Here is a 12,477-nt window from a genome sequence, read left to right on the forward strand (position 1 = left end):
GGAGACATGAGTGGGGGCCTGGTGGAGGCTGCCCCTGCACTGCTGGGGGGTGGCGGTGGTGGTAGACATGGGTGGGGCCCTGGTGGAGGCTGCCCCTGGTGGCTGGGGGGTGGGGGTGATAGGGGACATGAGTGGGGGCCTGGTGGAGGCTGCCCCTGGTGGCTGGGGGTTGGGGGTGATGGGAGACATGAGTGGGGGCCTGGTGGAGGCTGCCCCTGGTGGCTGGGGGGTGGGGGTGATAGGGGACATGAGTGGGGGCCTGGTGGAGGCTGCCCCTGGTGGCTGGGGGGTGGGGGTGGTGGAAGACATGAGTGGGGGCCTGGTGGAGGCTGCCCCTGCACTGCTGGGGGGTGGGGGTGATAGGGGACATGAGTGGGGGCCTGGTGGAGGCTGCCCCTGGTGGCTGGGGGGTGGGGGTGATGGGAGACATGAGTGGGGGCCTGGTGGAGGCTGCCCCTGCACTGCTGGGGGGTGGCGGTGGTGGTAGACATGGGTGGGGGCCTGGTGGAGGCTGCCCCTGCACTGCTGGGGGGTGGGTGTGATGGGAGACATGAGTGGGGGCCTGGTGGAGGCTGCCCCTGCACTGCTGGGGGGTGGGGGTGATGGGAGACATGGTTGGGGGCCTGGTGGAGGCTGCCCCTGCACTGCTGGGGGGTGGGGGTGATGGGAGACATGAGTGGGGGCCTGGTGGAGGCTGCCCCTGCACTGCTGGGGAGTGGCGGTGGTGGTAGACATGGGTGGGGGCCTGGTGGAGGCTGCCCCTGGTGGCTGGGGGGTGGGGGTGATAGGGGACATGAGTGGGGGCCTGGTGGAGGCTGCCCCTGATGGCTGGGGGGTGGAGGTGCAGGGAGACATGAGTTGGACATGAGTGGGGGCCTGGTGGAGGCTGCCCCTGGTGGCTGGGGAGTGGGGGTGGTGGTAGACATGGGTGGGGGCCTGGTGGAGGCTGCCCCTGGTGGCCGGGGGGTGGGGGTGGTGGTAGACATGGGTGGGGGCCTGGTGGAGGCTTCCCCTGCACTGCTGGGGGGTCGGGGTGGTGGGAGACATGAGTGGGGGCCTGGTGGAGGCTGCCCCTGCACTGCTGGGGGGTGGCGGTGGTGGTAGACATGGGTGGGGGCCTGGTGGAGGCTGCCCCTGGTGTCTGGGGGGTGGGGGTGATAGGGGACATGAGTGGGGGCCTGGTGGAGGCTGCCCCTGGTGGCTGGGGGGTGGGGGTGATGGGAGACATGAGTGGGGGCCTGGTGGAGGCTGCCCCTGGTGGCTGGGGGGTGGGGGTGATAGGGGACATGAGTGGGGGCCTGGTGGAGGCTGCCCCTGGTGGCTGGGGGGTGGGGGTGATGGGAGACATGAGTGGGGGCCTGGTGGAGGCTGCCCCTGGTGGCTGGGGGGTGGGGGTGATAGGGGACATGAGTGGGGGCCTGGTGGAGGCTGCCCCTAGTGGCTGGGGGTACAGGGGGACATGCGTTGGTGGGCAGTAGTGCAAGGTGACATGTGGGTTGGCTGGGGGCATGGCCATGGTGGATGGGGTGCCTGCAGGACATGTGCAGGGTAGGCCCCTGTGGTGTGGGCCACCTGCAGGGGCCGTGGAGGGTGTAGAGGGAACACCTGGGAGGACCCACACGTGCAATTCACGTGTGGTGCTCCCCGCGCACCCCTGTAATACACATACCCTGATGGAATCGCGTGTGATACTTCCCGTGCACCCCTGGAATACACGTACCCTGCTGTTTTTGTATGTGATACTTCCCGCGCACCCCTGGAATACACTTACCCTGATGGGATTGCGTGTGATACTTCCTGCGCACCCCTGAAATACACGTACCCTGCTGTTTTTGCGTGTGATACTTCCCGCGCACCCCTGAAATACACGTACCCTGCTGTTTTTGCGTGTGATGCTTCCCGCGCACCCCTGGAATACACGTACCCTGATGGAATCGCGTGTGATACTTCCCGCGCACCCCTGAGATACACATACCCTGCTGCTTTTGCATGTGAAACTTCCCGTGCACCCCTGGAATACACATACCCTGCTGTTTTTGCGTGTGATACTTCCCGCGCACCCCTGGAATACACAAACCCTGATGGAATTGCGTGTGATACTTCCCGCGCACCCCTGAGATACACGTACCCTGCTGCTTTTGCGTGTGATACTTCCCGCGCACCCCTGAAATACACGTACCCTGCTGCTTTTGCGTGTAATACTTCCCGCACACCCCTGAAATACACGTACCCTGCTGTTTTTGCGTGTGATACTTCCCGCGCACCCCTGGAATACACGTACCCTGCTGCTTTTGCGTGTGTTACTTCCCACGCACCCCTGATGCACACCTACACAGGACAATCGCGTGTGGAACTTCCCGCGAACCACTGAAATCCACGTTCCCTACTTGGCGTTTGCTGTTTGCCAGCCCTGTGAACTGGTCCAGGGTTGGCGCAGCCCTTTGCGATTATTTGGGGATTTTGAAGGCTTTTCCTTTGCGCGAGGGCGTTCTTGGGGGCGTAACTGGCGCTGCTGCAGGGTCGCTGCGCCACGCTGCGCCACGGCTGGTTTTGGATGCGAAAATCCATCAATACGCTGTGCGCGGAAATCGATTTTAGCGCACGCGGCTGGCACAGACATTCGCACGGGCACGCTGTGCGCCAGCCGCATGCGCCACTTTTGTGCACATTTCTATGAATTACCCTGTTAATATCCAGTCTGCGGGGGGTTCTTCTCCTTTTGCTTGTTCAAACATTTTCCAAAGCTCGAGAACAGCAAGGCGTTTTTCGAGCTTCTTCCCAGTACATGTGGCATGTAGGAAGGTGGTCATGTGCTGTAAAACAGCCTTTGACAATGACCCATTTTGGGGCCACGGCATAAACATTTCATTTGCGGTGCCCTTAACCCACTCCTGGCTATATTTCTTCTATTCTGTTGCATGCTTTGGCAACTGCTTGCATAAGTGGGCAAGCGGGGTAACTTCCTCCATTCTTAGTTTCGTCTCCAACAATATTCACACAGTTTTTAACTTTTTACTACTATGAGCGAGCATCACATACGCAAGCTCCAATCCAACTTTTCCGCCAAGCTCTACACCAGCAGTTTCGCTCAACACTTCTCAATTCAGTGGCAATTCCCTCTCAATTACGGAATCGCATAAAACCAAAATGCATTACAATTAATCAACAGTACAACAATTTCACATTTGACATTTAAAGGACATAAGAGGACACATAGGACAGACGCTTGACAGACTAGACAGACGCCAGCTGGTCATACGTATACCTGCCTTCTAATTGTTAACCCGTCATGGGATTTGAACTAACCCCTTTATGACGTCTTTAAACGTCATCGTAGCCTAAAGTCCCCCCTCTGTGGGCTCTGGGTTCAAGTTCCTTCTGACCACTCTTTAAAGCGCAGTAATAAGGCGAATTTGACAGTTTTCTCTCGGGTGCCCCCCCCCCGGTATTCCTTACAGTTTTTTTTGCAGGTGCCCCCCCCCCGGTATTTCTTACAGTTTTTTTCTCGGGTGCCCCCCCCGGTATTCCTTATAGTTTTTTCTCGGGTGCCCCCCGGTATTCCTTACAGTTTTTTTTCTAGGGTGCCCCCCCTGTATTTTTCCCAATTACTTCAGATGCCCGGGTTTTTACACTCTATATCTCTACAGTCTTTCCTTCTTTTAACTGTATTAATCTTCTCCACCACCCTCCGTTACCTTTCCCCTTCTTACTCTAAGGCCTATAAGACATTTTCCAAGGTAACGAGTTTCGTTGTTTTCACTCACCGATCGCCTCTTTTCCTCTCTGGAACTTCAGGATCACCGCCCCTTCCTCTTCCTGCTTTTATGGTTTTCTTCCGATCCACTGCCCGTGGGAATGAGAAGGGTTATGCTTGGAAAGGCAGGTTCCTTCAGACCCACTGCAGATTTTTTTGGAATGATTACACTATCATTGTCCACGGGGAGCTTCTCAGCCTACTCAGCCGGAATAGTGAAAGGACTCGTGATGTAACCGAAAGCCCAGAGTTACTTCGTGCCGTCGGTCTAAAGGTGCCTTGTACTATATCAATCGATGATCTATAATCGATGGCCGAAACCATCCTCACGCTACAAAGTGTTGACGAGGAGAGGAAATTACTGACGGGCCCATTGCTCAGTACTCACCCTCGAAAACTAGTAATACAAGATAGCTGCACCATGCGAGGACAGAGTGCAGGATTCAGTGCAGGATTCACATACTCCAGCAAGGTTCAATAATCAGGCATCAGTAAATTGGCAAAGGGAAGTCCATTTAATGATACATACATCATCTTATGGAAAACAGCAGCATCCCGAACACCTGCCTTACCCCGACTTCCTCGAACATTCGTCAAACAGCCTCTTTTATGGGCAAAATCCGCCATTATTGACGACTAATTCTACAAAAAATCATCATGCAATAAAATTGGTTGGGAAAGGTAACTTACGTATAGGTGCTATATCTGTATATGGAAATAACGCAAGTGGATTGGATAACTTTTATCGGGTGGGCGTCTACGCCCTTCCCTCTACAACACACGTGATTGACATCACTACAAGTACGACGTCTCATTGGTTACAGTGTCTATAGGACCCTAGATTACATGGTCCCTTGTGATTGGGCAAGTTACACCCCTAAACATAAATCTCCATTTTAATTAGCAGCATGCAGAGTAGATACCCAGGTGCCTAGTGTCCCTTCCTCCCTTCCATCAATCAGTGTTTTAGGGCTGTGTGTCAATTAGTTGGCTGGGTATGGCCCTGGATCTGTAGTATCTTATCAGAAACAGTTATGGCACCCCCTGGTTCTGGATGACATCAGGTGGTGGTACATCTTCGCGCCTGTCTGGTCACGTGTTGGTTCACCGTGAATCTGCTTCAGTTTCCAACCTTTTGTGCATTTAATTCTGTGTGCGCTTGGCCACCTGCATGGGCCTCTCTTATCTTGACCTTCACGGGCGGGCTGGTATTCTCTGTAGTTGAAGTCTCGTGAGCTCATGCTCACCTCCCCTTCTCTGGTTGACTTCGATCTCCCCGGCATAAGCCTCTCTTTGTTGAGTTTCGATTCCGCTCCTTCTCTGGTCTTTGCTGGGTTTCTAAACTCGGCCTGTCAGGCCTTTGGACACCTGGGTACATTTCTGCTTTCACAAAATGGAGTTGCACGTGTACATTGTGCAGTATTGAGGTAGATATATGGTTGGCGCTTGCCACTCTACTCTTCTACTAGGCATTGCAAGCAGTATCGATTTCTTAGCCTCTTGCATTTCAAGCTTATTTACACACATTCAGCAGGGCGGTTGCTTCCATCTTGTTTTATGGCACCATTCTCTTACGTTTTAACAGTGTCTCTCCCCTGCATCCATTATCATTATCCTTGCAGTTACTAGTACTGGCATTCGTGCTTTCAGTAGCCAAGTCTGTTTGTTCTCAGGGCTGCTCGGGCCCTTGGTTTATTTTCATTGGCCTTCCATTAAGGATTTCGGGGTCTCCTCGTAGACCGTGTGCAGATATTCCTCATTTCGTATCAGTGGCTGGTATGGCTGTCTGATAGGGTATCGTGCTGCCCAGGGTTGTCGCGTTATGGCTGCTTCAACCGGTATTGATCTCCTTAAGTACAAGGGGCAGAGTCCCAGTGCGGCTCTCTGTTCGTTCATTTGCTCCTCATACGTCACGTACCACGGCGAGTACCTTACTGGCAACTCGCAATGGGGGGCAGGGGTGCAGGTCATATCTGGGACCTCCTCTACAGTAGGGACTCAGTGGGACTCTGGCGGTAGCCAAGCAACCAGTCAGTAGGTCAGGAAGGCCAGAAGGGGAGGGAGAGAGAGAAAGCAGAGGACAAGAGGAACGTTTGAGTTGCTTCCGGAACTTCAGCTTGTCCAGCTCAAGTTTGAGAGGGGCAGGGAGGCTATTTCAGAGGAAGGCACCTCCAGAGGAGAGAGATCTACCCCCCACTCTCTGCCGGGAGAAGCGTCTAACCCTTAGAGAGTTGGAGGTGGCTGAGCGAAGGGCTTGAGAGGGGAGATATTTTGGAAGAGAGCGTTGGATGTAGTGTGGGCCCCGAGACCAGAAAGCCTTGTGAACCATGCAAAGAGACTTGAACTTGATCCTTGCAGAAACTGGGATCCAGTGGAGAGCTTTCAGGGCTGGAGATATATAATCCCTGGGCTTGAGGCCAACGATAATTCTCGCAGTCCTGTTCTAGATTAGTTGCAGAGGGCGGAGAGTAGAGGAAGGCAGATTTAGAAAGAGGCTGTTGCAGTAGTCCAGCCTAGAGAGAACGGGGGCTCTAGAGACAGTGAGCTTCTGGGGGAAAGTGAGAAAGGGAAGAGTCCCATTGAGGAGGAGCAGCTGGTAGTGCGACTTCACGGTGACGTCCGAGATGCGAGGCGAGAATTAGAGAGTGTAGTCAACGATGACACCAAGGTTGGTTGCTTCGCAGGAAGGTGAAGGAAGCTGGCCCAAGGCGGGAGGCCAGAGTCAGAGAAAGCAGGGGCAGAGTCCCAATGATAAGGATCACGATCTTACTGACATTAAGGCAAAGATCGTTGTAGGCACACCAATCCTGAATTGTGGATAGACAGTCAGGAATGAGCGAGAGAGGAGAGGAGTCTGAGGGGAGCCTGAAGGAAAGCAGAGTGTCATCCGCATAACACTGAAAGTTAGAGAAGGTAGAGATCAGGTAGGCCAAAGGGGCCATGTAGAGGTTGAAAAACCAGGGTGAGTAGATGAAGTGGCGAGAAAGGTACCAAGTTGGACCTGGGTGGAGCGATCCAAGAGAAAGGTGGTCCGGCACTCAAGGGCCTGATCCGTGATGCCCAGGTTCTCATGGAATCGATTGATCAGGATTGATCAGGATGGCATGTTTGACCATGTCGAAAGCAGAGAAAAGATCAAGGAGGATGAGGACAGAAGGAATGCTGGAATTAAGGTTAGAGAGCAGATCGTCACGGGTGTTCAGCAGAGCAGTTTCCGTGCCTCTGGCAGCTCTGAAGCCAGACTGATGGTCATGGAGACAACCAACAGATTCAGTGTGGCGACTAAGCTGGGAGATGGGCAGATTTTCCAACAGTTTGCCCAGGAAAGGGGTGATGGAGATTGGGCGATAGTTTGCTGGGCAGGCAGGATCGGCAGGCATCTTCTTGAGGAGTGGGTGTATAAGGGAGTGCTTAAGGGGAGAGAGGAACATTCCAGTGGCAAAAGAGTGATTACAGAAATCGGCCAAGGCTGTAGCAAGGGTGTCAATATGGTCCTTGATGCTTTTGGAGGATTAGGGGAGCACCTGTTTGCACAACACTTTCATAGATCGGATTTGTCTAGAAACCTTGTCAGGTGTTGCCAGAGAGAAAGAGGAGAAAGGAAGAAGAGAGATGGAGATGGCCAGAGGGGGGCTGAGCAAGGAAGAGGGAGAGGAAGAGGAGATGGAGGACAGGATGTCCTGAGTTTTAGCAGAGAAGTGAGAGGCAGCGCCATATAGAGGCCCTGGGAGGGAACAGGAGAGGTAAAGACCACAACAGGATTGACCAGTTCCTTGCAGATTTTAAAGAGTTTTAAAAGGCCACCGAGACGCGGGCTTGAATGTGTGTTCTCTGCTTGATGAGTGTTATTGCTTCGACTGGCATTTTAGTGCAACCAGTCTAGGTATGTCTAAATGTGGCCTGGCATGCTTTATTGTAACGTTATTTCGTGTCTACACTGGTCTACATTGTGCAGCCAGTTGGACATGTTTTCATTGTGGCATGGCATTTGTAATAGCAAAGCATGAATGTTCCTGTGCACTGTTGATGAGTTGCATCTATTGGATTACTACAAAAAAAAATAGTAAACACTCTGGCTTTTTAGCCAATTTTTATCAGAAAGTGTGCTGTGTATTGCATTAAAACACATATTTGTATCTTTCTCCTAGTGCAGTGTGCGGCAAATCCCTTCAGCAGCATATGTGCGTATTGCGCAAGCGTGATAATCTAGGCCGGTCCAGAGTGTGGCGCCACCCGTGAATTGTTGCCGAGTTGTGGGGGGGGGTGTCAGCATGGCTCACAGGGGGGCCCCCACATTTTGCATTATTCCACTGCGCCCTGCGCCCTGTATATGTTGCTATTTTGCGTAAAAGGCTATAGCTGGCATAGAGTGACAGTACATGGGCATTTGGATCTGTACAGAGCATATTATGACATCATCTGCACATGTGAGGATGTGCCCTGCATTTGAAGACGTGTCATTTGAAGCTATGACTGTCATAAGACTGCAGTACTTGGGTATTTCATGTTGTAATTTTCATATGATGGCAGATCCTTGTGCAATGAAGTTGCTTCCGTGCCTGGCATATAAAGCAGAAATTGGCATAAGATGCCAGCACGTGGGCATGTGAGGCAACAGTCATCTTGAGAGACTGCACCTTGCATATGCTCATGATACACGCCTCGTTTCAGGATCTCGAGGAATGGCATCATCTAGGATGGCACTCTGACCCCCAGCCCACCACCACCCCAGTGGCAAGAACTGTCCCCAGCTCAAGGAATTACTAAGCCGAATGGCAGGATGAAACACGCCACAGTTGAAAGAAAAAATAGAGGAAAGGGTTAATAACTTGGAACCACGTCGACCACGTTTTGTTAAAGGAAAACTAGGACTACTTGGGGAAGCACAAATAGTAGAAGACACACCTAGGAATTAAGTAGGCATGCTGGATCTTAAAGAGTAACCAGGTCAAGAGGTTGAAAGACCTTGCACGGCAGCAGAATGATGAAAAGTGACCAGCACGACGCCACGGATGGCGCTAGGAAGCAGCACAAACCGCCAGTTCCAGCCAGGTGAATTCCAGGAGGTGGCAGGTAAAGAGGTGCAGGGGCGACAATGTCGCCGCGACATAGGCCAAGTGTGCGCACGCCTGTGTCATAAGTAGGAGAAGAGGAGTCACGTGAGAACTTCAGCCAGTATGAGACTACAGGCAAGGGGTACAAGCGAGGAAACCATTATTTCGCAGGAAAAATAACACAACAAAGAGAGTTGGGTGCAGTCCGACATAATTCGAGAACCAAATGACAGAGAGGGACCAAAGAACAGCTAGTCCAGTAAACGGGCCATGGTCGGTGCACGGGCGTACTAAACAAGAGAGCAAGCCAAAGTTGGGTGCACAAAAGATTCAAGGTATAGTCAAAGTTACCAACGGAGAAGACAAATGCAGTTCTTGAATCGTACACACATTAGAACACAAGCACAGAACACAGCACTCTGCAATGGGTAGATACCATGTTCTTGAGCAAGGTGCCATTATATTGTGCCTCCGAAACAGTGTGCAGAGTGGCAAGGTTGGTGTCCTCAGTTGACATTTTAGACATGCGTTGGGATGACTTCACGCTGCATTGAGAATGCATGGGGCTCTGGGGCAAGGTCGGTGTCCTCTGTTGGCATCTCAGCCATGCATAGAGATGACTTCACAGTGCATTGAGCATGCATGTGACTATGTGGCAAGCTTGGTGCCCTCCGTTGGCATCTCAGCCATGCATAAGGATGACTTCACAGTGCATTGAAAATGCATGGGACTCTGTGGCAAGGTCAGTGCCTGCCACTGGCGTCTCAACCATGCAAAAGGATGACTTTGCAGTGCATTCAAAATGCATGGGACTCTGTGGCAAGGTTGCTATCTGCCACTGGCATCTCAGCCATGCATATGGATGACTTCACAGTGCATTGAAAATGCATTGGACTCGGTGGCAAGTTTTGTGTCCTCCATTGGCATCTCAACCATGCATAAAGATGACTTCACAGTGCATTGAAAATGCATCGGTCTCTTGGGCAAGGTTGGTGTCTGCCACTGGCATCTCAACCTTGCAAAAGGATGACTTTCTGGTGCACTGAGAAGGCATGAGTGTCATCCGCCGCCGCTGAGACTGGCGGATACTTCTGCGTTGCTGCTTGCAGTATGGGTTTAGAGGTTGGTAGTCCTTCCTCTATTTTCATGGCTCTAGCTGCCGTTCCAGTTTCCTCAGCGCAGAGCCCGCTGGGAGTATTTATTCCTCCTCCTCCCGGCAGACACTGCGTTGCAACCCCCACTGGATTGTTTACGCTTGCTGCTGACTCTCGGCTCGGAACGTCAGTGCTTTCTTGCCTCCTACTGTCTTCGTCCTCCGTACGAAGTTTCCTTCGCTCCACTACTTTGCTGCCTCTTACCTGTTTTCTCCCGGCCTTCCGCCCGGCTCGCGTCTCTGTCCTCCGAGACCCGGAGCCCGGTCCTCTCTCTGCTTTCTTTCCCTTCCTCTCCTTCTCCAGGTTCCTACTCCTGTCGGAGTTCCGGTTATTTTTCCCTTTCTTTTTCCTCCTCTTGCCTGTTACTCGTGCTTCTTGTGTTCTGCCTAGCAGCACTGGATACCAACCACTCCTACCTGCTTAACGTTTGCTGCGGATCCTCATCGCCATTTGGTCCATGCCTCTTCCTGCTACAGTCTTCCTTCCCGTCTACAACACCACTTTGGAAGTTCCTACTTGCAGTCGGACAGAGTGCATTGCGGTTCCAAATAAGGTTTTTTTCTGCCGCTTGGCTTTTTCCCTTGTTTTTTCGGCTTGTTCCCAGAAAGGGAGCCACAGGCTTGCTGTTCCATCAGCATTCACTGTGGCTTCCCTCTGTGACACCTCACTACTACGATCCTAGAGAGAGTTTGAAATGCCTAAGGTCACATACGTACACTTTTACACAACAACATTTACATAAGAAATCAGCAAATGTAAAATGCCAGACGTATCAATGTACATGAGATCCATATATTTTAATAGTTGGTAGAAATGGTTAAAAGGGCAATTGTATGCATTTATAAGATAAAAAAAGGGGAGCTACAAGGACAACAATTTAATACTTGTATCAAGCACATAAAACAAGGCTACAAAAAAACAACAAAGACAAAACACAGGAAGGGCAAATTAATACACCCTATAATCCTGTAAAGTGATTGCAGAAACGCCTAGCTATTAGACGTTTATTGAGATACGGGGTGTCGACATGTTTCGGACAATGGTAGAATTGGAAATCTTCTCAGGTGTCCATACAAAAATGAGTGTAGTGGCCATCTTCAGGACAGGTCATTTCTTCACTGTAGGCCTTATAGGTGCTTTAATGCTGACATCGTGGATCTAAAAAAATCTATATGCATATAATTACCACAAGCAGTAAAAATACATAGCTGCAAATGGAAAAAGCTGTGATTTATCCGGCACATTTGACATTAAAAACTTCTCATTCTGGCGGTCTGTTCCACTATTAAACAGACACACAGTACTTTATTGAGGGCAATGTTAATACATCACTTATGTGTAAAACAGATTTTTTCAAGAAAATAAGATATATAACTGAGGTTTATTCCTCCTTTTGGCTTAATACTTATGATTTTGAGGAGTTTCCTATTTTGAGGAGCTTCCTACTTGGACTTCAACTCTGGTTAAGCTTGGTTCTATACATTCAATACTAGACTTATCTAGTGTCAATTAAGATGAACTACCATGGCAATTAGCACCAATTTTGCAATCACTACAAGCCATTGATTGACTTTTTATTGATCACACTCGACCCTGTGATAATAAGTAAGAGTTTGTATTCCTTTTATGTGTCACATTGTATTATGTCAGTTATATGTCTTGTTTTCTTGAAAAAATCTGTTTTACACAGAAGTGATGTATTAACATTGCCCTCGATAAAGTACTGTGTGTCTGTTTATTAGTGGAACAGACCGCCAGAATGAGAAGTTTTTAATGTCAAATGTGCCGGATAAATCACAGCTTTTTCCATTTGCAGCTATGTATTTTTACTGCTTGTGGTAATTATATGCATATACATTTTTTTAGATCCACAATGTCAGCATTAAAGCACCTATAAGGCCTACAGTGAAGAAATGACCTGTCCTGAAGATGGCCACTACACTCATTTTTGTATGGACACCTGAGAAAATGTCCAATTCTACCATTGGCCGAAACATGTCGACACCCTGTATCTCAATAAACGTCTAATAGCTAGGCGTTTCTGCAATCACTTTATAGGATTATAGGGTGTATTAATTTGCCCTTCCTGTGTTTTGTCTTGGTTGTTTTTTTGTAGCCTTGTTTTATGTGCTTGATACAAATATTACATTGTTGTCCTTGTATCTCCCCTTTTATTATCTTATAAATGCTTAAAATTGCCCTTTTAACCATTTCTACCAACTATTAAAATATTGATCTCATGTACATTGATACGTCTGGCATTTTACATTTGCTGATTTCTTATGTAAATGTTGTTGTGTAAAATTCTACGTATGTGACCTTAGGCATTTCAAACTCTCTCTAGGATCGTAGTAGTGAGGGGTAATCATTTCTCTAGTGCCGTACCCCGGCACGCTTCTCCTTACACGTTCACCGTCCCTTTTTGAGAAATGTTCCCCCAATAACAAAAAATCTTGGGATTTGGCCTCTCTTTTATAATACATTCCCTCTGTGACAGGCATATACCATCTAAAAA

This window comes from Ambystoma mexicanum, chromosome 12 (genome assembly GCF_040938575.1).
Source record: "Ambystoma mexicanum isolate Mex_15411 chromosome 12, UKY_AmexF1_1, whole genome shotgun sequence".
NCBI lineage: Eukaryota > Metazoa > Chordata > Amphibia > Caudata > Ambystomatidae > Ambystoma > Ambystoma mexicanum.